The 23,608-nt window shown below is 38.6% G+C and overlaps 32 non-coding genes across 32 annotated transcripts; all 32 read left to right on the plus strand.

Moving 5' to 3' along the window:
* Positions 1-221: 221 nt before the first annotated feature.
* On the plus strand, positions 222-303 carry TRNAS-CGA (transfer RNA serine (anticodon CGA)). Its single transcript has one exon. It is a non-coding gene; the product is annotated as a tRNA-Ser (tRNA).
* Positions 304-928: 625 nt separating this feature from the next.
* TRNAS-CGA (transfer RNA serine (anticodon CGA)) lies at positions 929-1,010 on the plus strand. The gene has a single exon. It is a non-coding gene; the product is annotated as a tRNA-Ser (tRNA).
* Positions 1,011-1,634: 624 nt separating this feature from the next.
* Positions 1,635-1,716, plus strand: TRNAA-UGC (transfer RNA alanine (anticodon UGC)). The gene has a single exon. It is a non-coding gene; the product is annotated as a tRNA-Ala (tRNA).
* Positions 1,717-2,338: 622 nt separating this feature from the next.
* Positions 2,339-2,420, plus strand: TRNAS-CGA (transfer RNA serine (anticodon CGA)). Its single transcript has one exon. It is a non-coding gene; the product is annotated as a tRNA-Ser (tRNA).
* Positions 2,421-3,043: 623 nt separating this feature from the next.
* TRNAS-CGA (transfer RNA serine (anticodon CGA)) lies at positions 3,044-3,125 on the plus strand. Its single transcript has one exon. It is a non-coding gene; the product is annotated as a tRNA-Ser (tRNA).
* A 624-nt stretch (positions 3,126-3,749) lies between these two features.
* On the plus strand, positions 3,750-3,831 carry TRNAS-UGA (transfer RNA serine (anticodon UGA)). Its single transcript has one exon. It is a non-coding gene; the product is annotated as a tRNA-Ser (tRNA).
* A 622-nt stretch (positions 3,832-4,453) lies between these two features.
* TRNAS-UGA (transfer RNA serine (anticodon UGA)) lies at positions 4,454-4,535 on the plus strand. The gene has a single exon. It is a non-coding gene; the product is annotated as a tRNA-Ser (tRNA).
* A 622-nt stretch (positions 4,536-5,157) lies between these two features.
* On the plus strand, positions 5,158-5,239 carry TRNAS-UGA (transfer RNA serine (anticodon UGA)). Its single transcript has one exon. It is a non-coding gene; the product is annotated as a tRNA-Ser (tRNA).
* Positions 5,240-5,863: 624 nt separating this feature from the next.
* On the plus strand, positions 5,864-5,945 carry TRNAS-CGA (transfer RNA serine (anticodon CGA)). The gene has a single exon. It is a non-coding gene; the product is annotated as a tRNA-Ser (tRNA).
* Positions 5,946-6,570: 625 nt separating this feature from the next.
* On the plus strand, positions 6,571-6,652 carry TRNAS-UGA (transfer RNA serine (anticodon UGA)). The gene has a single exon. It is a non-coding gene; the product is annotated as a tRNA-Ser (tRNA).
* Positions 6,653-7,274: 622 nt separating this feature from the next.
* TRNAL-CAA (transfer RNA leucine (anticodon CAA)) lies at positions 7,275-7,356 on the plus strand. The gene has a single exon. It is a non-coding gene; the product is annotated as a tRNA-Leu (tRNA).
* Positions 7,357-7,980: 624 nt separating this feature from the next.
* Positions 7,981-8,062, plus strand: TRNAS-UGA (transfer RNA serine (anticodon UGA)). The gene has a single exon. It is a non-coding gene; the product is annotated as a tRNA-Ser (tRNA).
* A 624-nt stretch (positions 8,063-8,686) lies between these two features.
* TRNAS-UGA (transfer RNA serine (anticodon UGA)) lies at positions 8,687-8,768 on the plus strand. The gene has a single exon. It is a non-coding gene; the product is annotated as a tRNA-Ser (tRNA).
* A 625-nt stretch (positions 8,769-9,393) lies between these two features.
* Positions 9,394-9,475, plus strand: TRNAS-CGA (transfer RNA serine (anticodon CGA)). The gene has a single exon. It is a non-coding gene; the product is annotated as a tRNA-Ser (tRNA).
* A 624-nt stretch (positions 9,476-10,099) lies between these two features.
* Positions 10,100-10,181, plus strand: TRNAS-UGA (transfer RNA serine (anticodon UGA)). Its single transcript has one exon. It is a non-coding gene; the product is annotated as a tRNA-Ser (tRNA).
* Positions 10,182-10,806: 625 nt separating this feature from the next.
* Positions 10,807-10,888, plus strand: TRNAS-CGA (transfer RNA serine (anticodon CGA)). The gene has a single exon. It is a non-coding gene; the product is annotated as a tRNA-Ser (tRNA).
* Positions 10,889-11,511: 623 nt separating this feature from the next.
* On the plus strand, positions 11,512-11,593 carry TRNAS-CGA (transfer RNA serine (anticodon CGA)). The gene has a single exon. It is a non-coding gene; the product is annotated as a tRNA-Ser (tRNA).
* Positions 11,594-12,218: 625 nt separating this feature from the next.
* On the plus strand, positions 12,219-12,300 carry TRNAS-UGA (transfer RNA serine (anticodon UGA)). Its single transcript has one exon. It is a non-coding gene; the product is annotated as a tRNA-Ser (tRNA).
* Positions 12,301-12,922: 622 nt separating this feature from the next.
* Positions 12,923-13,004, plus strand: TRNAS-UGA (transfer RNA serine (anticodon UGA)). Its single transcript has one exon. It is a non-coding gene; the product is annotated as a tRNA-Ser (tRNA).
* A 622-nt stretch (positions 13,005-13,626) lies between these two features.
* On the plus strand, positions 13,627-13,708 carry TRNAS-CGA (transfer RNA serine (anticodon CGA)). The gene has a single exon. It is a non-coding gene; the product is annotated as a tRNA-Ser (tRNA).
* Positions 13,709-14,332: 624 nt separating this feature from the next.
* On the plus strand, positions 14,333-14,414 carry TRNAS-CGA (transfer RNA serine (anticodon CGA)). The gene has a single exon. It is a non-coding gene; the product is annotated as a tRNA-Ser (tRNA).
* A 625-nt stretch (positions 14,415-15,039) lies between these two features.
* On the plus strand, positions 15,040-15,121 carry TRNAS-UGA (transfer RNA serine (anticodon UGA)). Its single transcript has one exon. It is a non-coding gene; the product is annotated as a tRNA-Ser (tRNA).
* A 622-nt stretch (positions 15,122-15,743) lies between these two features.
* Positions 15,744-15,825, plus strand: TRNAL-CAA (transfer RNA leucine (anticodon CAA)). Its single transcript has one exon. It is a non-coding gene; the product is annotated as a tRNA-Leu (tRNA).
* A 624-nt stretch (positions 15,826-16,449) lies between these two features.
* TRNAS-CGA (transfer RNA serine (anticodon CGA)) lies at positions 16,450-16,531 on the plus strand. The gene has a single exon. It is a non-coding gene; the product is annotated as a tRNA-Ser (tRNA).
* Positions 16,532-17,155: 624 nt separating this feature from the next.
* On the plus strand, positions 17,156-17,237 carry TRNAS-UGA (transfer RNA serine (anticodon UGA)). Its single transcript has one exon. It is a non-coding gene; the product is annotated as a tRNA-Ser (tRNA).
* A 625-nt stretch (positions 17,238-17,862) lies between these two features.
* TRNAS-CGA (transfer RNA serine (anticodon CGA)) lies at positions 17,863-17,944 on the plus strand. The gene has a single exon. It is a non-coding gene; the product is annotated as a tRNA-Ser (tRNA).
* Positions 17,945-18,568: 624 nt separating this feature from the next.
* Positions 18,569-18,650, plus strand: TRNAS-UGA (transfer RNA serine (anticodon UGA)). The gene has a single exon. It is a non-coding gene; the product is annotated as a tRNA-Ser (tRNA).
* Positions 18,651-19,275: 625 nt separating this feature from the next.
* TRNAS-CGA (transfer RNA serine (anticodon CGA)) lies at positions 19,276-19,357 on the plus strand. Its single transcript has one exon. It is a non-coding gene; the product is annotated as a tRNA-Ser (tRNA).
* Positions 19,358-19,982: 625 nt separating this feature from the next.
* Positions 19,983-20,064, plus strand: TRNAS-CGA (transfer RNA serine (anticodon CGA)). Its single transcript has one exon. It is a non-coding gene; the product is annotated as a tRNA-Ser (tRNA).
* A 624-nt stretch (positions 20,065-20,688) lies between these two features.
* TRNAA-UGC (transfer RNA alanine (anticodon UGC)) lies at positions 20,689-20,770 on the plus strand. Its single transcript has one exon. It is a non-coding gene; the product is annotated as a tRNA-Ala (tRNA).
* Positions 20,771-21,392: 622 nt separating this feature from the next.
* TRNAS-CGA (transfer RNA serine (anticodon CGA)) lies at positions 21,393-21,474 on the plus strand. Its single transcript has one exon. It is a non-coding gene; the product is annotated as a tRNA-Ser (tRNA).
* A 2,028-nt stretch (positions 21,475-23,502) lies between these two features.
* On the plus strand, positions 23,503-23,584 carry TRNAS-CGA (transfer RNA serine (anticodon CGA)). The gene has a single exon. It is a non-coding gene; the product is annotated as a tRNA-Ser (tRNA).
* The last annotated feature ends 24 nt before the right edge of the window (positions 23,585-23,608 follow it).

Consider the following 23,608-nt stretch of genomic DNA (forward strand, 5'->3'; position numbering starts at 1 on the left):
TACAGTCTCTTTCTGTGTTTTTTCCCTAGACTTTCTTTCCCTTTTCTTAGCTGTGTAACTGTTCCTTTACGTGCTGTATTTAGGCGCCATTAATCTCATTTGAGCTCCTTGTACCTGCTTGTTTGTATTGTTTTTAAAAAGTGCATTGCAGAACATCAGGAATTTGCTGTGGGACACCTTGAAAACTTTCATACAGATTATTTGCACAATGCTTGCAGTAAGTTGTTGTGGCCGAGTGGTTAAGGCGATGGACTCGAAATCAATTGGGGTCTCCCCGTGCAGGTTCAAATCCTGCCGATGACAAGAGTATTTTCGTCTTCTGATACAATTTTAGAAGTTAACCTTTAGTATTTCTTCCATGTCAGTTTTATAAATAGGTAGCTTATATTGGTGTCTCTATTTCCTCTTCATATATTTATTTTTGCTACCCCTTTCATGTCTTTGCTATACCTCTCTTCCTACATTAGCGATGGTGCAAACGCTTCAAAATATTATACCCTGGCTCTCTCAGTCATACCTGCATGTGTACTTGAAACTTACTTTACCAATGAAAGAAGCAAATAGAGAAATAGAACAAAAGTGCTTGCTGGATTAGGCAAACACACTTCATAAAAGTGCATTTTCTTTTTTATTCTCCCGTGTTACAAGCTTAACTGCTCCCTGTGTGATTTCTCTTAACCTGCTGTCCCAGGAAGATAATTTTATCTACAGGCTCTTTCTGTGTTTTTTCCCTAGTCTTTCTTTCCCTTTTCTTAGCTGTGTAACCGTTCCTTTACGTGCTCTATTTAGGCGCCATTAATCTCATTTGAGCTCCTTGTACCTGCTTGTTTGTATATTTTTTGTAAAAGTGCATTGCAGTACATCAGGAATTTGCTGTGGGACACCTTGAAAACTTTCATACAGATTATTTGCACAAAGCTTGCAGTAAGTTGTTGTGGCCGAGTGGTTAAGGCGATGGACTCGATATCCATTGGGGTCTCCCCGCGCAGGTTTGAATCCTGCCGACAACGAGAGTATTTTTGTCTTCGGCTACAATTATAGAAGATATCCTTTAGTATTTCTTCCATGTCAGTTTTATAAATAGGTGGCTTATATTGGTGTCACTATTGCCTCTTCACATATTTATTTTTGCTACCCCTTTCATGTCTTTGCTATACCTCTCTTCCTACATTAGTGATGGTGCAAACGCTTCAAAATATTATACCCTGGATCTCTCAGTCATACCTGCATGTGTACTTGAAACTTACTTTACCAATGAAAGAAGCAAATAAAGAAATAGAACAAAACTGCTTGCTGGATTAGGCAAACACACTTCATAAAACTGCATTTTCTTTTTTATTCTCCCGTGTTACAAGCTTAACTGCTCCCTGTGAAATTTCTCTTAACCTGCTGTCCCAGGAAGATAATTTTATCTACAGGCTCTTTCTGTGTTTTTTCCCTAGTCTTTCTTTCCCTTTTCTTAGCTGTGTAACTGTTCCTTTACGTGCTCTATTTAGGCGCCATTAATCTCATTTGAGCTCCTTGTACCTGCTTCTTTGTATTGTTTTTAAAAAGTGCATTGCAGATCATCTGGAATTTGCTGTGGGACACCTTGAAAACTTTCATACAGATTATTTGCACAAAGTTTGCAGTAAGTTGTTGTGGCCGAGTGGTTAAGGCGATGGACTTGCAATCCATTGGGGTCTCCCCGCGCAGGTTCAAATCCTGCTGACAACGAGAGTATTTTCGTCTTCGGCTACAATTTTAGAAGTTAACCTTTAGTATTTCTTCCATGTCAGTTTTATAAATAGGTGGCTTATATTGGTGTCACTATTGCCTCTTCACATATTTATTTTTGCTACCCCTTTCATGTCTTTGCCATACCTCTCTTCCTACATTAGCGATGGTGCAAACGCTTCAAAATATTATACCCTGGCTCTCAGTCATACCTGCATGTGCACTTGAAACTTACTTTACCAATAAAAGAAGCAAATAGAGAAATAGAAATAAAGTGCTTGCTGGATTAGGCAAACACACTTCATAAAAGGGCATTTTCTTTTTTATTCTCCCGTGTTACAAGCTTAACTGCTCCCTGTATAATTTCTCTTAACCTGCTGTCCCAGGAAGATAATTTTATCTACAGGCTCTTTCTGTGTTTTTTCCCTAGTCTTTCTTTCCCTTTTCGTAGCTGTGTAACTGTTCCGTTACGTGCTCTATTTAGGCGCCATTAATCTAATTTGAGCTCCTTCTACCTGCTTGTTTGTATTGTTTTTAAAAAGTGCATTGCAGAACATCAGGAATTTGCTGTCGGACACCTTGAAAACTTTCATACAGATTATTTGCACAAAGCTTACAGTAAGTTGTTGTGGCCGAGTGGTTAAGGCAATGGACTCGAAATCCATTGGGGTCTCCCCGCGCAGGTTCGAATTCTTCCGACAACGAGAGTATTTTCGTCTTCTGATACAATTTTAGAAGTTAACCTTTAGTATTTCTTCCATGTCAGTTTTATAAATAGGTGGCTTATATTGGTGTCATTATTGCCTCTTCACATATTTATTTTTGCTACCCCTTTCATGTCTTTGCTATACCTCTCTTCCTACATCAGCGCTGGTGCAAGCGCTTCAAATTATTATACCCTTGCTCTCTCAGTCATACCGCCATGTGCACTTGAAACTTACTTTACCAATAAAAGAAGCAAATAGAGAAATAGAACAAACGTGCTTGCTGGATTAGGCAAACACACTTAATAAAAGTGCATTTTCTTTTTTATTCTCCTGTGTTACAAGCTTAACTGCTCCCTGTGTAATTTCTCTTCACCTGCTGTCCCAGGAAGATAATTTTATCTACAGGCTCTTTCTGTGTTTTTCCCTAGTCTTTCTTTCCCTTTTCTTAGCTGTGTAACTCTTCCTTTACGTGCTCTATTTAGGCGCCATTAATCTCATTTGAGCTCCTTGTACCTGCTTGTTTGTATTGTTTTTAAAAAGTGCATTGCAGAACATCAGGAATTTGCTGTGGGACACCTTGAAAACTTTCATACAGATTATTTGCACAAAGCTTACAGTAAGTTGTTGTGGCCGAGTGGTTAAGGCGCTGGACTCGAAATCCATAGGGGTCTCCCCGCGCAGGTTCGAATCCTGCTGACAACGAGAGTATTTTCGTCTTCGGCTACAATTTTAGAAGTTAACCTTTAGTATTTCTTCCATGTCAGTTTTATAAATAGGTGGCTTATATTCTTGTCACTATTGCCTCTTCACATATTTATTTTTGCTACCCCTTTCATGTCTTTGCTATACCTCTCTTCCTACATTAGTGATGGTGCAAACGCTTCAAAATATTATACCCTGGCTCTCTCAGTCATACCTGCATGTGTACTTGAAACTTACTTTACCAATGAAAGAAGCAAATAGAGGAATAGAACAAAAGTGCTTGCTGGATTAGGCAAACACACTTCATAAAACTGCATTTTCTTTTTTATTCTCCCGTGTTACAAGCTTAACTGCTCCCTGTGTAATTTCTCTTAACCTGCTGTCCCAGGAAGATAATTTTATCTACAGGCTCTTTCTGTGTTTTTTTCCTAGTCTTTCATTCCCTTTTCTTAGCTGTGTAACTGTTCCTTTACGTGCTGTATTTAGGCGCCATTAATCTCATTTGAGCTCCTTGTACCTGCTTTTTTGTATTGTTTTTAAAAAGTGCATTGCAGAACATCAGGAATTTGCTGTGGGACACCTTGAAAACTTTCATACAGATTATTTGCACAAACCTTGCAGTAAGTTGTTGTGGCCGAATGGTTAAGATGATGGATTTGAAATCCATTGGGGACTCCCCGCGCAGATTCAAATCCTGCCGACAATGAGAGTATTTTCGTTTTCGGCTACAATTTTAGAAGTTAACCTTTAGTATTTCTTCCATGTCAGTTTTATAAATAGGTGGCTTATATTGGTGTCACTATTGCCTCTTCACATATTTATTTTTGCTACCCCTTTCATGTCTTTGCCATACCTCTCTTCCTACATTAGCGATGGTGCAAACGCTTCAAAATATTATACCCTGGTTCTCAGTCATACCTGCATGTGCACTTGAAACTTACTTTACCAATAAAAGAAGCAAATAGAGAAATAGAAATAAAGTGCTTGCTGGATTAGGCAAACACACTTCATAAAAGGGCATTTTCTTTTTTATTCTCCCGTGTTACAAGCTTAACTGCTCCCTGTATAATTTCTCTTAACCTGCTGTCCCAGGAAGATAATTTTATCTACAGGCTCTTTCTGTGTTTTTTCCCTAGGCTTTCTTTCACTCTTCTTAGCTGTGTAACTGTTCCTTTACGTGCTCTATTTAGGCGCCATTAATCTCATTTGAGCTCCTTGTACCTGCTTTTTTGTATTGTTTTTAAAAAGTGCATTGCAGAACATCAGGAATTTGCTGTGGGAAACCTTGAAAACTTTCATACAGATTATTTGCACAAAGCTTGCAGTAAGTTGTTGTGGCCGAGTGGTTAAGGCGATGGACTTGAAATCCATTGGCGTCTCCCTGCGCAGGTTCAAATCCTGCCGACAACGAGAGTATTTTCGTCTTCAGCTACAATTTTAGAAGTTAACCTTTAGTATTTCTTCCATGTCAGTTTTATAAATAGGTGGCTTATATTGGTGTCACTATTGCCTCTTCACATATTTATTTTTGCTACCCCTTTCATGTCTTTGCCATACCTCTCTTCCTACATTAGCGATGGTGCAAACGCTTCAAAATATTATACCCTGGCTCTCAGTCATACTTGCATGTGCACTTGAAACTTACTTTACCAATAAAAGAAGCAAATAGAGAAATAGAAATAAAGTGCTTGCTGGATTAGGCAAACACACTTCATAAAAGGGCATTTTCTTTTTTATTCTCCTGTGTTACAAGCCTAACTGCTCCCTGTATAATTTCTCTTAACCTGCTGTCCCAGGAAGATAATTTTATCTACAGGCTCTTTCTGTGTTTTTTCCCTAGGCTTTCTTTCCCTTTTCTTAGCTGTGTAACTGTTCCTTTACGTGCTCTATTTAGGCGCCATTAATCTAATTTGAGCTCCTTCTACCTGCTTGTTTGTATTGTTTTTAAAAAGTGCATTGCAGAACATCAGGAATTTGCTGTCGGACACCTTGAAAACTTTCATACAGATTATTTGCACAAAGCTTACAGTAAGTTGTTGTGGCCGAGTGGTTAAGGCGATGGACTTGAAATCCATTGGGGTCTCCCCGCGCAGGTTCGAATCCTTCCGACAACGAGAGTATTTTCGTCTTCTGATACAATTTTAGAAGTTAACCTTTAGTATTTCTTCCATGTCAGTTTTATAAATAGGTGGCTTATATTGGTGTCATTATTGCCTCTTCACATATTTATTTTTGCTACCCCTTTCATGTCTTTGCTATACCTCTCTTCCTACATCAGCGCAGGTGCAAGCGCTTCAAATTATTATACCCTTGCTCTCTCAGTCATACCTGCATGTGCACTTGAAACTTACTTTACCAATAAAAGAAGCAAATAGAGAAATAGAACAAACGTGCTTGCTGGATTAGGCAAACACACTTCATAAAAGTGCATTTTCTTTTTATTCTCCCGTGTTACAAGCTTAACTGCTCCCTGAGTGATTTCTCTTAACCTGCTGTCCCAGGAAGATAATTTTATCTACAGGCTCTTTCTGTGTTTTTTCCCTAGGCTTTCTTTCCCTTTTCTTAGCTGTGTAACTGTTCCTTTACGTGCTCTATTTAGGCGCCATTAATCTCATTTGAGCTCCTTGTACCTGCTTGTTTGTATATTTTTTTAAAAAGTGCATTGCAGTACATCAGGAATTTGCTGTGGGACACCTTGAAAACTTTCATACAGATTATTTGCACAAAGTTTGCAGTAAGTTGTTGTGGCCGAGTGGTTAAGGCGATGGACTCGAAATCCATTGGGGTCTCTCCGCGCAGGTTCGAATCCTGCCGACAATGAGAGTATTTTCGTCTTCGGCTACAATTATAGAAGTTATCCTTTAGTATTTCTTCCATGTCAGTTTTATAAATAGGTGGCTTATATTGGTGTCACTATTGCCTCTTCACATATTTATTTTTGCTACCCCTTTCATGTCTTTGCTATACCTCTCTTCCTACATTAGTGATGGTGCAAACGCTTCAAAATATTATACCCTGGCTCTCTCAGTCATACCTGCATGTGTACTTGAAACTTACTTTACCAATGAAAGAAGCAAATAGAGAAATAGAACAAAAGTGCTTGCTGGATTAGGCAAACACACTTCATAAAACTGCATTTTCTTTTTTATTCTCCCGTGTTACAAGCTTAACTGCTCCCTGTGTAATTTCTCTTAACCTGCTGTCCCAGGAAGATAATTTTATCTACAGGCTCTTTCTGTGTTTTTTCCCTAGTCTTTCTTTCCCTTTTCTTAGCTGTGTAACTGTTCCTTTACGTGCTCTATTTAGGCGCCATTAATCTCATTTGAGCTCCTTGTACCTTCTTTTTTGTATTGTTTTTAAAAAAGTGCATTGCAGAACATCAGGAATTTGCTGTGGGACACCTTGAAAACTTTCATACAGATTATTTGCACAAAGCTTGCAGTAAGTTGTTGTGGCCGAGTGGTTAAGGCGATGGACTTGAAATCCATTGGGGTCTCCCCGCGCAGATTCAAATCCTGCCGACAACGAGAGTATTTTCGTCTTCGGCTACAATTTTAGAAGTTAACCTTTAGTATTTCTTCCATGTCAGTCTTATAAATAGGTGGCTTATATTGGTGTCACTATTGCCTCTTCACATATTTATTTTTGCTACCCCTTTCATGTCTTTGCCATACCTCTCTTCCTACATTAGCGATGGTGCAAACGCTTCAAAATATTATACCCTGGCTCTCAGTCATACCTGCATGTGCACTTGAAACTTACTTTACCAATAAAAGAAGCAAATAGAGAAATAGAAATAAAGTGCTTGCTGGATTAGGCAAACACACGTCATAAAAGGGCATTTTCTTTTTTATTCTCCCGTGTTACAAGCCTAACTGCTCCCTGTATAATTTCTCTTAACCTGCTGTCCCAGGAAGATAATTTTATCTACAGGCTCTTTCTGTGTTTTTTCCCTAGGCTTTCATTCCCTTTTCTTAGCTGTGTAACTGTTCCTTTACGTGCTCTATTTAGGCGCCATTAATCTCATTTGAGCTCCTTGTACCTGCTTGTTTGTATTGTTTTTAAAAAGTGCATTGCAGAACATCAGGAATTTGCTGTGGGACACCTTGAAAACTTTCATACAGATTATTTGCACAAAGCTTACAGTAAGTTGTTGTGGCCGAGTGGTTAAGGCGATGGACTCAAAATCCATTGGGGTCTCCCCGCGCAGGTTCGAATCCTGCTGACAACGAGAGTATTTTCGTCTTCGGCTACAATTTTAGAAGTTAACCTTTAGTATTTCTTCCATGTCAGTTTTATAAATAGGTGGCTTATATTCTTGTCACTATTGCCTCTTCACATATTTATTTTTGCTACCCCTTTCATGTCTTTGCTATACCTCTCTTCCTACATTAGTGATGATGCAAACGCTTCAAATTATTATACCCTGGCTCTCTCAGTCTTACCTGCATGTGTACTTGAAACTTACTTTACCAATGAAAGAAGCAAATAGAGAAATAGAACAAAAGTGCTTGCTGGATTAGGCGAACACACTTCATAAAACTGCATTTTCTTTTTTATTCTCCCGTGTTACAAGCTTAACTGCTCCCTGTGTAATTTCTCTTAACCTGCTGTCCCAGGAAGATAATTTTATCTACAGGCTCTTTCTGTGTTTTTTCCCTAGTCTTTCATTCCCTTTTCTTAGCTGTGTAACTGTTCCTTTACGTGCTGTATTTAGGCGCCATTAATCTCATTTGAGCTCCTTGTACCTGCTTTTTTGTATTGTTTTTAAAAAGTGCATTGCAGAACATCAGGAATTTGCTGTGGGACACCTTGAAAACTTTCATACAGATTATTTGCACAAAGCTTGCAGTAAGTTGTTGTGGCCGAGTTGTTAAGGGGATGGACTTGAAATCCATTGGGCTCTCCCCGCGCAGGTTCGAATCCTGCCGACAACGAGAGTATTTTCGTCTTCGGCTACAATTTTAGAAGTTAACCTTTAGTATTTCTTCCATGTCAGTTTTATAAATAGGTGGTTTATATTGGTGTCAGTATTGCCTCTTCACATAATTATTTTTGCTACCCCTGTCATGTCTTTGCTATACCTCTCTTCCTACATTAGCGCTGGTGCAAACGATTCAAAATATTATACCCTGGCTTTCTCAGTCATACCTGCATGTGTACTTGAAACTTACTTTACCAATGAAAGAAGCAAATAGAGAAATAGAACAAAAGTGCTTGCTGGATTAGGCAAACACACTTCATAAAACTGCATTTTCTTTTTTATTCTCCCGTGTTACAAGCTTAACTGCTCCCTGTGTAATTTCTCTTAACCTGCTGTCCCAGGAAGATAATTTTATCTACAGGCTCTTTCTGTGTTTTTTCCCTAGTCTTTCTTTCCCTTTTCTTAGCTGTGTAACTGTTCCTTTACGTGCTCTATTTAGGCGCCATTAATCTCATTTGAGCTCCTTGTACCTGCTTGTTTGTATTGTTTTTAAAAAGTGCATTGCAGAACATCAGGAATTTGCTTTGGGACAACTTGAAAACTTCCATACAGATTATTTGCACAAAGCTTACAGTAAGTTGTTGTGGCCGAGTGGTTAAGGTGATGGACTTGAAATCCATTGGGGTCTCCCCGTGCATGTTCGAATCCTGCCGACAACGAGAGTATTTTCGTCTTCTGATCCAATTTTAGAAGTTAACCTTTAGTATTTCTTCCATGTCAGTTTTATAAATAGGTAGCTTATATTGGTGTCACTATTTTCTCTTCATATATTTAATTTTTGCTACCCCTTTCATGTCTTTGCTATACCTCTCTTCCTACATTAGCGATGGTGCAAACGCTTCAAAATATTATACCCTGGCTCTCTCAGTCATACCTGCATGTGTACTTGAAACTTACTTTACCAATGAAAGAAGCAAATAGAGAAATAGAACAAAAGTGCTTGCTGGATTAGGCAAACACACTTCATAAAACTGCATTTTCTTTTTTATTCTCCCGTGTTACAAGCTTAACTGCTCCCTGTGTAATTTCTCTTAACCTGCTGTCCCAGGAAGATAATTTTATCTACAGTCTCTTTCTGTGTTTTTTCCCTAGACTTTCTTTCCCTTTTCTTAGCTGTGTAACTGTTCCTTTACGTGCTGTATTTAGGCGCCATTAATCTCATTTGAGCTCCTTGTACCTGCTTGTTTGTATTGTTTTTAAAAAGTGCATTGCAGAACATCAGGAATTTGCTGTGGGACACCTTGAAAACTTTCATACAGATTATTTGCACAATGCTTGCAGTAAGTTGTTGTGGCCGAGTGGTTAAGGCGAAGGACTCGAAATCAATTGGGGTCTCCCCGCGCAGGTTCAAATCCTGCCGACGACAAGAGTATTTTCGTCTTCTGATACAATTTTAGAAGTTAACCTTTAGTATTTCTTCCATGTCAGTTTTATAAATAAGTAGCTTATATTGGTGTCTCTATTTCCTCTTCATATATTTATTTTTGCTACCCCTTTCATGTCTTTGCTATACCTCTCTTCCTACATTAGCGATGGTGCAAACGCTTCAAAATATTATACCCTGGCTTTCTCAGTCATACCTGCATGTGTACTTGAAACTTACTTTACCAATGAAAGAAGCAAATAGAGAAATAGAACAAAAGTGCTTGCTGGATTAGGCAAACACACTTCATAAAACTGCATTTTCTTTTTTATTCTCCCGTGTTACAAGCTTAACTGCTCCCTGTGTAATTTCTCTTAACCTGCTGTCCCAGGAAGATAATTTTATCTACAGGCTCTTTCTGTGTTTTTTCCCTAGTCTTTCTTTCCCTTTTCTTAGCTGTGTAACTGTTCCTTTACGTGCTCTATTTAGGCGCCATTAATCTCATTTGAGCTCCTTGTACCTGCTTGTTTGTATTGTTTTTTAAAAGTGCATTGCAGAACATCAGGAATTTGCTTTGGGACAACTTGAAAACTTCCATACAGATTATTTGCACAAAGCTTACGGTAAGTTGTTGTGGCCGAGTGGTTAAGGTGATGGACTTGAAATCCATTGGGGTCTCCCCGCGCAGGTTCGAATCCTGCCGACAACGAGAGTATTTTCGTCTTCTGATCCAATTTTAGAAGTTAACCTTTAGTATTTCTTCCATGTCAGTTTTATAAATAGGTAGCTTATATTGGTGTCACTATTTTCTCTTCATATTTTTAATTTTTGCTACCCCTTTCATGTCTTTGCTATACCTCTCTTCCTACATTAGCGATGGTGCAAACGCTTCAAAATATTATACCCTGGCTCTCTCAGTCATACCTGCATGTGTACTTGAAACTTACTTTACCAATGAAAGAAGCAAATAGAGAAATAGAACAAAAGTGCTTGCTGGATTAGGCAAACACACTTCATAAAACTGCATTTTCTTTTTTATTCTCCCGTGTTACAAGCTTAACTGCTCCCTGTGTAATTTCTCTTAACCTGCTGTCCCAGGAAGATAATTTTATCTACAGTCTCTTTCTGTGTTTTTTCCCTAGACTTTCTTTCCCTTTTCTTAGCTGTGTAACTGTTCCTTTACGTGCTGTATTTAGGCGCCATTAATCTCATTTGAGCTCCTTGTACCTGCTTGTTTGTATTGTTTTTAAAAAGTGCATTGCAGAACATCAGGAATTTGCTGTGGGACACCTTGAAAACTTTCATACAGATTATTTGCACAATGCTTGCAGTAAGTTGTTGTGGCCGAGTGGTTAAGGCGATGGACTCGAAATCAATTGGGGTCTCCCCGTGCAGGTTCAAATTCTGCCGACGACAAGAGTATTTTCGTCTTCTGATACAATTTTAGAAGTTAACCTTTAGTATTTCTTCCATGTCAGTTTTATAAATAGGTAGCTTATATTGGTGTCTCTATTTCCTCTTCATATATTTATTTTTGCTACCCCTTTCATGTCTTTGCTATACCTCTCTTCCTACATCAGCGCTGGTGCAAGCGCTTCAAATTATTATACCCTTGCTCTCTCAGTCATACCGCCATGTGCACTTGAAACTTACTTTACCAATAAAAGAAGCAAATAGAGAAATAGAACAAACGTGCTTGCTGGATTAGGCAAACACACTTAATAAAAGTGCATTTTCTTTTTTATTCTCCTGTGTTACAAGCTTAACTGCTCCCTGTGTAATTTCTCTTCACCTGCTGTCCCAGGAAGATAATTTTATCTACAGGCTCTTTCTGTGTTTTTCCCTAGTCTTTCTTTCCCTTTTCTTAGCTGTGTAACTCTTCCTTTACGTGCTCTATTTAGGCGCCATTAATCTCATTTGAGCTCCTTGTACCTGCTTGTTTGTATTGTTTTTAAAAAGTGCATTGCAGAACATCAGGAATTTGCTGTGGGACACCTTGAAAACTTTCATACAGATTATTTGCACAAAGCTTACAGTAAGTTGTTGTGGCCGAGTGGTTAAGGCGCTGGACTCGAAATCCATTGGGGTCTCCCCACGCAGGTTCGAATCCTGCTGACAACGAGAGTATTTTCGTCTTCGGCTACAATTTTAGAAGTTAACCTTTAGTATTTCTTCCATGTCAGTTTTATAAATAGGTGGCTTATATTCTTGTCACTATTGCCTCTTCACATATTTATTTTTGCTACCCCTTTCATGTCTTTGCTATACCTCTCTTCCTACATTAGTGATGGTGCAAACGCTTCAAAATATTATACCCTGGCTCTCTCAGTCATACCTGCATGTGTACTTGAAACTTACTTTACCAATGAAAGAAGCAAATAGAGGAATAGAACAAAAGTGCTTGCTGGATTAGGCAAACACACTTCATAAAACTGCATTTTCTTTTTTATTCTCCCGTGTTACAAGCTTAACTGCTCCCTGTGTAATTTCTCTTAACCTGCTGTCCCAGGAAGATAATTTTATCTACAGGCTCTTTCTGTGTTTTTTTTCCTAGTCTTTCATTCCCTTTTCTTAGCTGTGTAACTGTTCCTTTACGTGCTGTATTTAGGCGCCATTAATCTCATTTGAGCTCCTTGTACCTGCTTTTTTGTATTGTTTTTAAAAAGTGCATTGCAGAACATCAGGAATTTGCTGTGGGACACCTTGAAAACTTTCATACAGATTATTTGCACAAATCTTGAAGTAAGTTGTTGTGGCCGAATGGTTAAGATGATGGATTTGAAATCCATTGGGGACTCCCCGCGCAGATTCAAATCCTGCCGACAACGAGAGTATTTTCGTCTTCGGCTACAATTTTAGAAGTTAACCTTTAGTATTTCTTCCATGTCAGTTTTATAAATAGGTGGCTTATATTGGTGTCACTATTGCCTCTTCACATATTTATTTTTGCTACCCCTTTCATGTCTTTGCCATACCTCTCTTCCTACATTAGCGATGGTGCAAACGCTTCAAAATATTATACCCTGGTTCTCAGTCATACCTGCATGTGCACTTGAAACTTACTTTACCAATAAAAGAAGCAAATAGAGAAATAGAAATAAAGTGCTTGCTGGATTAGGCAAACACACTTCATAAAAGGGCATTTTCTTTTTTATTCTCCCGTGTTACAAGCTTAACTGCTCCCTGTATAATTTCTCTTAACCTGCTGTCCCAGGAAGATAATTTTATCTACAGGCTCTTTCTGTGTTTTTTCCCTAGGCTTTCTTTCACTCTTCTTAGCTGTGTAACTGTTCCTTTACGTGCTCTATTTAGGCGCCATTAATCTCATTTGAGCTCCTTGTACCTGCTTTTTTGTATTGTTTTTAAAAAGTGCATTGCAGAACATCAGGAATTTGCTGTGGGAAACCTTGAAAACTTTCATACAGATTATTTGCACGAAGCTTGCAGTAAGTTGTTGTGGCCGAGTGGTTAAGGCGATGGACTTGAAATCCATTGGCGTCTCCCTGCGCAGGTTCAAATCCTGCCGACAACGAGAGTATTTTCGTCTTCGGCTACAATTTTAGAAGTTAACCTTTAGTATTTCTTCCATGTCAGTTTTATAAATAGGTGGCTTATATTGGTGTCACTATTGCCTCTTCACATATTTATTTTTGCTACCCCTTTCATGTCTTTGCCATACCTCTCTTCCTACATTAGCGATGGTGCAAACGCTTCAAAATATTATACCCTGGCTCTCAGTCATACTTGCATGTGCACTTGAAACTTACTTTACCAATAAAAGAAGCAAATAGAGAAATAGAAATAAAGTGCTTGCTGGATTAGGCAAACACACTTCATAAAAGGGCATTTTCTTTTTTATTCTCCTGTGTTACAAGCCTAACTGCTCCCTGTATAATTTCTCTTAACCTGCTGTCCCAGGAAGATAATTTTATCTACAGGCTCTTTCTGTGTTTTTTCCCTAGGCTTTCTTTCCCTTTTCTTAGCTGTGTAACTGTTCCTTTACGTGCTCTATTTAGGCGCCATTAATCTAATTTGAGCTCCTTCTACCTGCTTGTTTGTATTGTTTTTAAAAAGTGCATTGCAGAACATCAGGAATTTGCTGTCGGACACCTTGAAAACTTTCATACAGATTATTTGCACAAAGCTTACAGTAAGTTGTTGTGGCCGAGTGGTTAAGGCGATGGACTCGAAATCCATTGGGGTCTCCCCGCGCAGGTTCGAATCCTTCCGACAACGAGAGTATTTTCGTCTTCTGATACAATTTTAGAAGTTAACCTTTAGTATTTCTTCCATGTCAGTTTTATAAATAGGTGGCTTATATTGGTGTCATTATTGCCTCTTCACATATTTATTTTTGCTACCCCTTTCATGTCTTTGCTATACCTCTCTTCCTACATCAGCGCAGGTGCAAGCGCTTCAAATTATTATACCCTTGCTCTCTCAGTCATACCTGCATGTGCACTTGAAACTTACTTTACCAATAAAAGAAGCAAATAGAGAAATAGAACAAACGTGCTTGCTGGATTAGGCAAACACACTTCATAAAAGTGCATTTTCTTTTTATTCTCCCGTGTTACAAGCTTAACTGCTCCCTGAGTGATTTCTCTTAACCTGCTGTCCCAGGAAGATAATTTTATCTACAGGCTCTTTCTGTGTTTTTTCCCTAGGCTTTCTTTCCCTTTTCTTAGCTGTGTAACTGTTCCTTTACGTGCTCTATTTAGGCGCCATTAATCTCATTTGAGCTCCTTGTACCTGCTTGTTTGTATATTTTTTTAAAAAGTGCATTGCAGTACATCAGGAATTTGCTGTGGGACACCTTGAAAACTTTCATACAGATTATTTGCACAAAGTTTGCAGTAAGTTGTTGTGGCCGAGTGGTTAAGGCGATGGACTCGAAATCCATTGGGGTCTCTCCGCGCAGGTTCGAATCCTGCCGACAATGAGACTATTTTCGTCTTCGGCTACAATTATAGAAGTTATCCTTTAGTATTTCTTCCATGTCAGTTTTATAAATAGGTGGCTTATATTGGTGTCACTATTGCCTCTTCACATATTTATTTTTGCTACCCCTTTCATGTCTTTGCTATACCTCTCTTCCTACATTAGTGATGGTGCAAACGCTTCAAAATATTATACCCTGGCTCTCTCAGTCATACCTGCATGTGTACTTGAAACTTACTTTACCAATGAAAGAAGCAAATAGAGAAATAGAACAAAAGTGCTTGCTGGATTAGGCAAACACACTTCATAAAACTGCATTTTCTTTTTTATTCTCCCGTGTTACAAGCTTAACTGCTCCCTGTGTAATTTCTCTTAACCTGCTGTCCCAGGAAGATAATTTTATCTACAGGCTCTTTCTGTGTTTTTTCCCTAGTCTTTCTTTCCCTTTTCTTAGCTGTGTAACTGTTCCTTTACGTGCTCTATTTAGGCGCCATTAATCTCATTTGAGCTCCTTGTACCTTCTTTTTTGTATTGTTTTTAAAAAAGTGCATTGCAGAACATCAGGAATTTGCTGTGGGACACCTTGAAAACTTTCATACAGATTATTTGCACAAAGCTTGCAGTAAGTTGTTGTGGCCGAGTGGTTAAGGCGATGGACTTGAAATCCATTGGGGTCTCCCCGCGCAGATTCAAATCCTGCCGACAACGAGAGTATTTTCGTCTTCGGCTACAATTTTAGAAGTTAACCTTTAGTATTTCTTCCATGTCAGTCTTATAAATAGGTGGCTTATATTGGTGTCACTATTGCCTCTTCACATATTTATTTTTGCTACCCCTTTCATGTCTTTGCCATACCTCTCTTCCTACATTAGCGATGGTGCAAACGCTTCAAAATATTATACCCTGGCTCTCAGTCATACCTGCATGTGCACTTGAAACTTACTTTACCAATAAAAGAAGCAAATAGAGAAATAGAAATAAAGTGCTTGCTGGATTAGGCAAACACACTTCATAAAAGGGCATTTTCTTTTTTATTCTCCCGTGTTACAAGCCTAACTGCTCCCTGTATAATTTCTCTTAACCTGCTGTCCCAGGAAGATAATTTTATCTACAGGCTCTTTCTGTGTTTTTTCCCTAGGCTTTCATTCCCTTTTCTTAGCTGTGTAACTGTTCCTTTACGTGCTCTATTTAGGCGCCATTAATCTCATTTGAGCTCCTTGTACCTGCTTGTTTGTATTGTTTTTAAAAAGTGCATTGCAGAACATCAGGAATTTGCTGTGGGACACCTTGAAAACTTTCATACAGATTATTTGCACAAAGCTTACAGTAAGTTGTTGTGGCCGAGTGGTTAAGGCGATGGACTCAAAATCCATTGGGGTCTCCCCACGCAGGTTCGAATCCTGCTGACAACGAGAGTATTTTCGTCTTCGGCTACAATTTTAGAAGTTAACCTTTAGTATTTCTTCCATGTCAGTTTTATAAATAGGTGGCTTATATTCTTGTCACTATTGCCTCTTCACATATTTATTTTTGCTACCCCTTTCATGTCTTTGCTATACCTCTCTTCCTACATTAGTGATGATGCAAACGCTTCAAATTATTATACCCTGGCTCTCTCAGTCTTACCTGCATGTGTACTTGAAACTTACTTTACCAATGAAAGAAGCAAATAGAGAAATAGAACAAAAGTGCTTGCTGGATTAGGCGAACACACTTCATAAAACTGCATTTTCTTTTTTATTCTCCCGTGTTACAAGCTTAACTGCTCCCTGTGTAATTTCTCTTAACCTGCTGTCCCAGGAAGATAATTTTATCTACAGGCTCTTTCTGTGTTTTTTCCCTAGTCTTTCATTCCCTTTTCTTAGCTGTGTAACTGTTCCTTTACGTGCTGTATTTAGGCGCCATTAATCTCATTTGAGCTCCTTGTACCTGCTTTTTTGTATTGTTTTTAAAAAGTGCATTGCAGAACATCAGGAATTTGCTGTGGGACACCTTGAAAACTTTCATACAGATTATTTGCACAAAGCTTGCAGTAAGTTGTTGTGGCCGAGTGGTTAAGGGGATGGACTCGAAATGCATTGGGCTCTCCCCGCGCAGGTTCGAATCCTGCCGACAACGAGAGTATTTTCGTCTTCGGCTACAATTTTAGAAGTTAACCTTTAGTATTTCTTCCATGTCAGTTTTATAAATAGGTGGTTTATATTGGTGTCAGTATTGCCTCTTCACATAATTATTTTTGCTACCCCTGTCATGTCTTTGCTATACCTCTCTTCCTACATTAGCGCTGGTGCAAACGATTCAAAATATTATACCCTGGCTTTCTCAGTCATACCTGCATGTGTACTTGAAACTTACTTTACCAATGAAAGAAGCAAATAGAGAAATAGAACAAAAGTGCTTGCTGGATTAGGCAAACACACTTCATAAAACTGCATTTTCTTTTTTATTCTCCCGTGTTACAAGCTTAACTGCTCCCTGTGTAATTTCTCTTAACCTGCTGTCCCAGGAAGATAATTTTATCTACAGGCTCTTTCTGTGTTTTTTCCCTAGTCTTTCTTTCCCTTTTCTTAGCTGTGTAACTGTTCCTTTACGTGCTCTATTTAGGCGCCATTAATCTCATTTGAGCTCCTTGTACCTGCTTGTTTGTATTGTTTTTAAAAAGTGCATTGCAGAACATCAGGAATTTGCTTTGGGACAACTTGAAAACTTCCATACAGATTATTTGCACAAAGCTTACAGTAAGTTGTTGTGGCCGAGTGGTTAAGGTGATGGACTTGAAATCCATTGGGGTCTCCCCGTGCATGTTCGAATCCTGCCGACAACGAGAGTATTTTCGTCTTCTGATCCAATTTTAGAAGTTAACCTTTAGTATTTCTTCCATGTCAGTTTTATAAATAGGTAGCTTATATTGGTGTCACTATTTTCTCTTCATATATTTAATTTTTGCTACCCCTTTCATGTCTTTGCTATACCTCTCTTCCTACATTAGCGATGGTGCAAACGCTTCAAAATATTATACCCTGGCTCTCTCAGTCATACCTGCATGTGTACTTGAAACTTACTTTACCAATGAAAGAAGCAAATAGAGAAATAGAACAAAAGTGCTTGCTGGATTAGGCAAACACACTTCATAAAACTGCATTTTCTTTTTTATTCTCCCGTGTTACAAGCTTAACTGCTCCCTGTGTAATTTCTCTTAACCTGCTGTCCCAGGAAGATAATTTTATCTACAGTCTCTTTCTGTGTTTTTTCCCTAGACTTTCTTTCCCTTTTCTTAGCTGTGTAACTGTTCCTTTACGTGCTGTATTTAGGCGCCATTAATCTCATTTGAGCTCCTTGTACCTGCTTGTTTGTATTGTTTTTAAAAAGTGCATTGCAGAACATCAGGAATTTGCTGTGGGACACCTTGAAAACTTTCATACAGATTATTTGCACAATGCTTGCAGTAAGTTGTTGTGGCCGAGTGGTTAAGGCGAAGGACTCGAAATCAATTGGGGTCTCCCCGCGCAGGTTCAAATCCTGCCGACGACAAGAGTATTTTCGTCTTCTGATACAATTTTAGAAGTTAACCTTTAGTATTTCTTCCATGTCAGTTTTATAAATAAGTAGCTTATATTGGTGTCTCTATTTCCTCTTCATATATTTATTTTTGCTACCCCTTTCATGTCTTTGCTATACCTCTCTTCCTACATTGGCGATGGTGCAAACGCTTCAAAATATTATACCCTGGCTTTCTCAGTCATACCTGCATGTGTACTTGAAACTTACTTTACCAATGAAAGAAGCAAATAGAGAAATAGAACAAAAGTGCTTGCTGGATTAGGCAAACACACTTCATAAAACTGCATTTTCTTTTTTATTCTCCCGTGTTACAAGCTTAACTGCTCCCTGTGTAATTTCTCTTAACCTGCTGTCCCAGGAAGATAATTTTATCTACAGGCTCTTTCTGTGTTTTTTCCCTAGTCTTTCTTTCCCTTTTCTTAGCTGTGTAACTGTTCCTTTACGTGCTCTATTTAGGCGCCATTAATCTCATTTGAGCTCCTTGTACCTGCTTGTTTGTATTGTTTTTTAAAAGTGCATTGCAGAACATCAGGAATTTGCTTTGGGACAACTTGAAAACTTCCATACAGATTATTTGCACAAAGCTTACGGTAAGTTGTTGTGGCCGAGTGGTTAAGGTGATGGACTTGAAATCCATTGGGGTCTCCCCGCGCAGGTTCGAATCCTGCCGACAACGAGAGTATTTTCGTCTTCTGATCCAATTTTAGAAGTTAACCTTTAGTATTTCTTCCATGTCAGTTTTATAAATAGGTAGCTTATATTGGTGTCACTATTTTCTCTTCATATTTTTAATTTTTGCTACCCCTTTCATGTCTTTGCTATACCTCTCTTCCTACATTAGCGATGGTGCAAACGCTTCAAAATATTATACCCTGGCTCTCTCAGTCATACCTGCATGTGTACTTGAAACTTACTTTACCAATGAAAGAAGCAAATAGAGAAATAGAACAAAAGTGCTTGCTGGATTAGGCAAACACACTTCATAAAACTGCATTTTCTTTTTTATTCTCCCGTGTTACAAGCTTAACTGCTCCCTGTGTAATTTCTCTTAACCTGCTGTCCCAGGAAGATAATTTTATCTACAGTCTCTTTCTGTGTTTTTTCCCTAGACTTTCTTTCCCTTTTCTTAGCTGTGTAACTGTTCCTTTACGTGCTGTATTTAGGCGCCATTAATCTCATTTGAGCTCCTTGTACCTGCTTGTTTGTATTGTTTTTAAAAAGTGCATTGCAGAACATCAGGAATTTGCTGTGGGACACCTTGAAAACTTTCATACAGATTATTTGCACAATGCTTGCAGTAAGTTGTTGTGGCCGAGTGGTTAAGGCGATGGACTCGAAATCAATTGGGGTCTCCCCGTGCAGGTTCAAATCCTGCCGACGACAAGAGTATTTTCGTCTTCTGATACAATTTTAGAAGTTAACCTTTAGTATTTCTTCCATGTCAGTTTTATAAATAGGTAGCTTATATTGGTGTCTCTATTTCCTCTTCATATATTTATTTTTGCTACCCCTTTCATGTCTTTGCTATACCTCTCTTCCTACATTAGCGATGGTGCAAACGCTTCAAAATATTATACCCTGGCTCTCTCAGTCATACCTGCATGTGTACTTGAAACTTACTTTACCAATGAAAGAAGCAAATAGAGAAATAGAACAAAAGTGCTTGCTGGATTAGGCAAACACACTTCATAAAAGTGCATTTTCTTTTTTATTCTCCCGTGTTACAAGCTTAACTGCTCCCTGTGTGATTTCTCTTAACCTGCTGTCCCAGGAAGATAATTTTATCTACAGGCTCTTTCTGTGTTTTTTCCCTAGTCTTTCTTTCCCTTTTCTTAGCTGTGTAACCGTTCCTTTACGTGCTCTATTTAGGCGCCATTAATCTCATTTGAGCTCCTTGTACCTGCTTGTTTGTATATTTTTTGTAAAAGTGCATTGCAGTACATCAGGAATTTGCTGTGGGACACCTTGAAAACTTTCATACAGATTATTTGCACAAAGCTTGCAGTAAGTTGTTGTGGCCGAGTGGTTAAGGCGATGGACTCGATATCCATTGGGGTCTCCCCGCGCAGGTTTGAATCCTGCCGACAACGAGAGTATTTTTGTCTTCGGCTACAATTATAGAAGATATCCTTTAGTATTTCTTCCATGTCAGTTTTATAAATAGGTGGCTTATATTGGTGTCACTATTGCCTCTTCACATATTTATTTTTGCTACCCCTTTCATGTCTTTGCTATACCTCTCTTCCTACATTAGTGATGGTGCAAACGCTTCAAAATATTATACCCTGGATCTCTCAGTCATACCTGCATGTGTACTTGAAACTTACTTTACCAATGAAAGAAGCAAATAAAGAAATAGAACAAAACTGCTTGCTGGATTAGGCAAACACACTTCATAAAACTGCATTTTCTTTTTTATTCTCCCGTGTTACAAGCTTAACTGCTCCCTGTGAAATTTCTCTTAACCTGCTGTCCCAGGAAGATAATTTTATCTACAGGCTCTTTCTGTGTTTTTTCCCTAGTCTTTCTTTCCCTTTTCTTAGCTGTGTAACTGTTCCTTTACGTGCTCTATTTAGGCGCCATTAATCTCATTTGAGCTCCTTGTACCTGCTTCTTTGTATTGTTTTTAAAAAGTGCATTGCAGATCATCTGGAATTTGCTGTGGGACACCTTGAAAACTTTCATACAGATTATTTGCACAAAGCTTGCAGTAAGTTGTTGTGGCCGAGTGGTTAAGGCGATGGACTTGCAATCCATTGGGGTCTCCCCGCGCAGGTTCAAATCCTGCTGACAACGAGAGTATTTTCGTCTTCGGCTACAATTTTAGAAGTTAACCTTTAGTATTTCTTCCATGTCAGTTTTATAAATAGGTGGCTTATATTGGTGTCACTATTGCCTCTTCACATATTTATTTTTGCTACCCCTTTCATGTCTTTGCCATACCTCTCTTCCTACATTAGCGATGGTGCAAACGCTTCAAAATATTATACCCTGGCTCTCAGTCATACCTGCATGTGCACTTGAAACTTACTTTACCAATAAAAGAAGCAAATAGAGAAATAGAAATAAAGTGCTTGCTGGATTAGGCAAACACACTTCATAAAAGGGCATTTTCTTTTTTATTCTCCCGTGTTACAAGCTTAACTGCTCCCTGTATAATTTCTCTTAACCTGCTGTCCCAGGAAGATAATTTTATCTACAGGCTCTTTCTGTGTTTTTTCCCTAGTCTTTCTTTCCCTTTTCGTAGCTGTGTAACTGTTCCGTTACGTGCTCTATTTAGGCGCCATTAATCTAATTTGAGCTCCTTCTACCTGCTTGTTTGTATTGTTTTTAAAAAGTGCATTGCAGAACATCAGGAATTTGCTGTCGGACACCTTGAAAACTTTCATACAGATTATTTGCACAAAGCTTACAGTAAGTTGTTGTGGCCGAGTGGTTAAGGCAATGGACTCGAAATCCATTGGGGTCTCCCCGCGCAGGTTCGAATTCTTCCGACAACGAGAGTATTTTCGTCTTCTGATACAATTTTAGAAGTTAACCTTTAGTATTTCTTCCATGTCAGTTTTATAAATAGGTGGCTTATATTGGTGTCATTATTGCCTCTTCACATATTTATTTTTGCTACCCCTTTCATGTCTTTGCTATACCTCTCTTCCTACATCAGCGCTGGTGCAAGCGCTTCAAATTATTATACCCTTGCTCTCTCAGTCATACCGCCATGTGCACTTGAAACTTACTTTACCAATAAAAGAAGCAAATAGAGAAATAGAACAAACGTGCTTGCTGGATTAGGCAAACACACTTAATAAAAGTGCATTTTCTTTTTTATTCTCCTGTGTTACAAGCTTAACTGCTCCCTGTGTAATTTCTCTTCACCTGCTGTCCCAGGAAGATAATTTTATCTACAGGCTCTTTCTGTGTTTTTTCTCTTGCCTTTCTTTCCCTTTTCTTAGCTGTGTAACTGTTCCTTTACGTGCTCTATTTAGGCGGCATTAATCTCATTTGAGCTCCTTGTACCTGCTTGTTTGTATTGTTTTTAAAAAGTGCATTGCAGAACATCAGGAATTTGCTGTGGGACACCTTGAAAACTTTCATACAGATTATTTGCACAAAGCTTACAGTAAGTTGTTGTGGCTGAGTGGTTAAGGGGATGGACTCGAAATCCATTGGGCTCTCCCCTCGCAGGTCCGAATCCTGCCGACAATGAGAGTATTTTCGTCTTCGGCTACAATTTTAGAAGTTAACCTTTAGTATTTCTTCCATGTCAGTTTTATAAATAGGTGGTTTATATTGGTGTCATTATTGCCTCTTCACATATTTATTTTTGCTACCCCTTTCATGTCTTTGCTCTACCTCTCTTCCTACATTAGCGATGGTGCAAACGCTTCAAAATATTATACCCTGGCTCTCTCAGTCATACCTGCATGTGTACTTGAAACTTACTTTACCAATGAAAGAAGCAAATAGAGAAATAGAACAAATGTCCTTGCTGGATTAGGCAAACACACTTCATAAAACTGCATTTCTTTTTTATTCTCCCGTGTTACAAGCTTAACTGCTCCCTGTGTAATTTCTCTTAACCTGCTGTCCCAGGAAGATAATTTTATCTACAGGCTCTTTCTGTGTTTTTTCCCTAGTCTTTCTTTCCCTTTTCTTAGCTGTGTAACTGTTCCTTTACGTGCTCTATTTAGGCGCCATTAATCTCATTTGAGCTCCTTATACCTGCTTGTTTGTATTGTTTTTAAAAAGTGCATTGCAGAACATCAGGAATTTGCTGTGGGACACCTTGAAAACTTTCATACAGATTATTTGCACAAAACTTGCAGTAAGTTGTTGTGGTCGAGTGGTTAAGGCGATAGACTTGAAGTCCTTTGGGATCTCCCTGCGCAGGTTCAAATCCTGCCGACAACGAGAGAATCTTCGGCTACAATTTTAGAAGTTAACCTTTAGTATTTCTTCCATGTCAGTTTTATAAATAGGTGGCTTATATTGGTGTCACTATTGCCTCTTCACATATTTATTTTTGCTACCCCTTTCATGTCTTTGCCATACCTCTCTTCCTACATTAGCGATGGTGCAAACGCTTCAAAATATTATACCCTGGCTCTCAGTCATACCTGCATGTGCACTTGAAACTTACTTTACCAATAAAAGAAGCAAATAGAGAAATAGAAATAAAGTGCTTGCTGGATTAGGCAAACACACTTCATAAAAGGGCATTTTCTTTTTTATTCTCCCATGTTACAAGCTTAACTGCTCCCTGTATAATTTCTCTTAACCTGCTGTCCCAGGAAGATAATTTTATCTACAGGCTCTTTCTGTGTTTTTTTCCCTAGGCTTTCTTTCCCTTTTCTTAGCTGTGTAACTGTTCCTTTACGTGCTCTATTTAGGCACCATTAATCTAATTTGAGCTCCTTTTACCTGCTTGTTTGTATTGTTTTCAAAAAGTGCATTGCAGAACATCAGGAATTTGCTGTGGGACACCTTGAAAACTTTCATACAGATTATTTGCACAAAGCTTACAGTAAGTTGTTGTGGCTGAGTGGTTAAGGCGATGGACTCGAAATCCATTGGGGTCTCCCCGCGCAGGTTTGAATCCTGCCGACAACGAGAGTATTTTCGTCTTCTGATACA

The sequence above is a fragment of the Lissotriton helveticus genome, chromosome 12, assembly GCF_964261635.1.
Source record: "Lissotriton helveticus chromosome 12, aLisHel1.1, whole genome shotgun sequence".
Taxonomy (NCBI): Eukaryota; Metazoa; Chordata; class Amphibia; order Caudata; family Salamandridae; genus Lissotriton; species Lissotriton helveticus.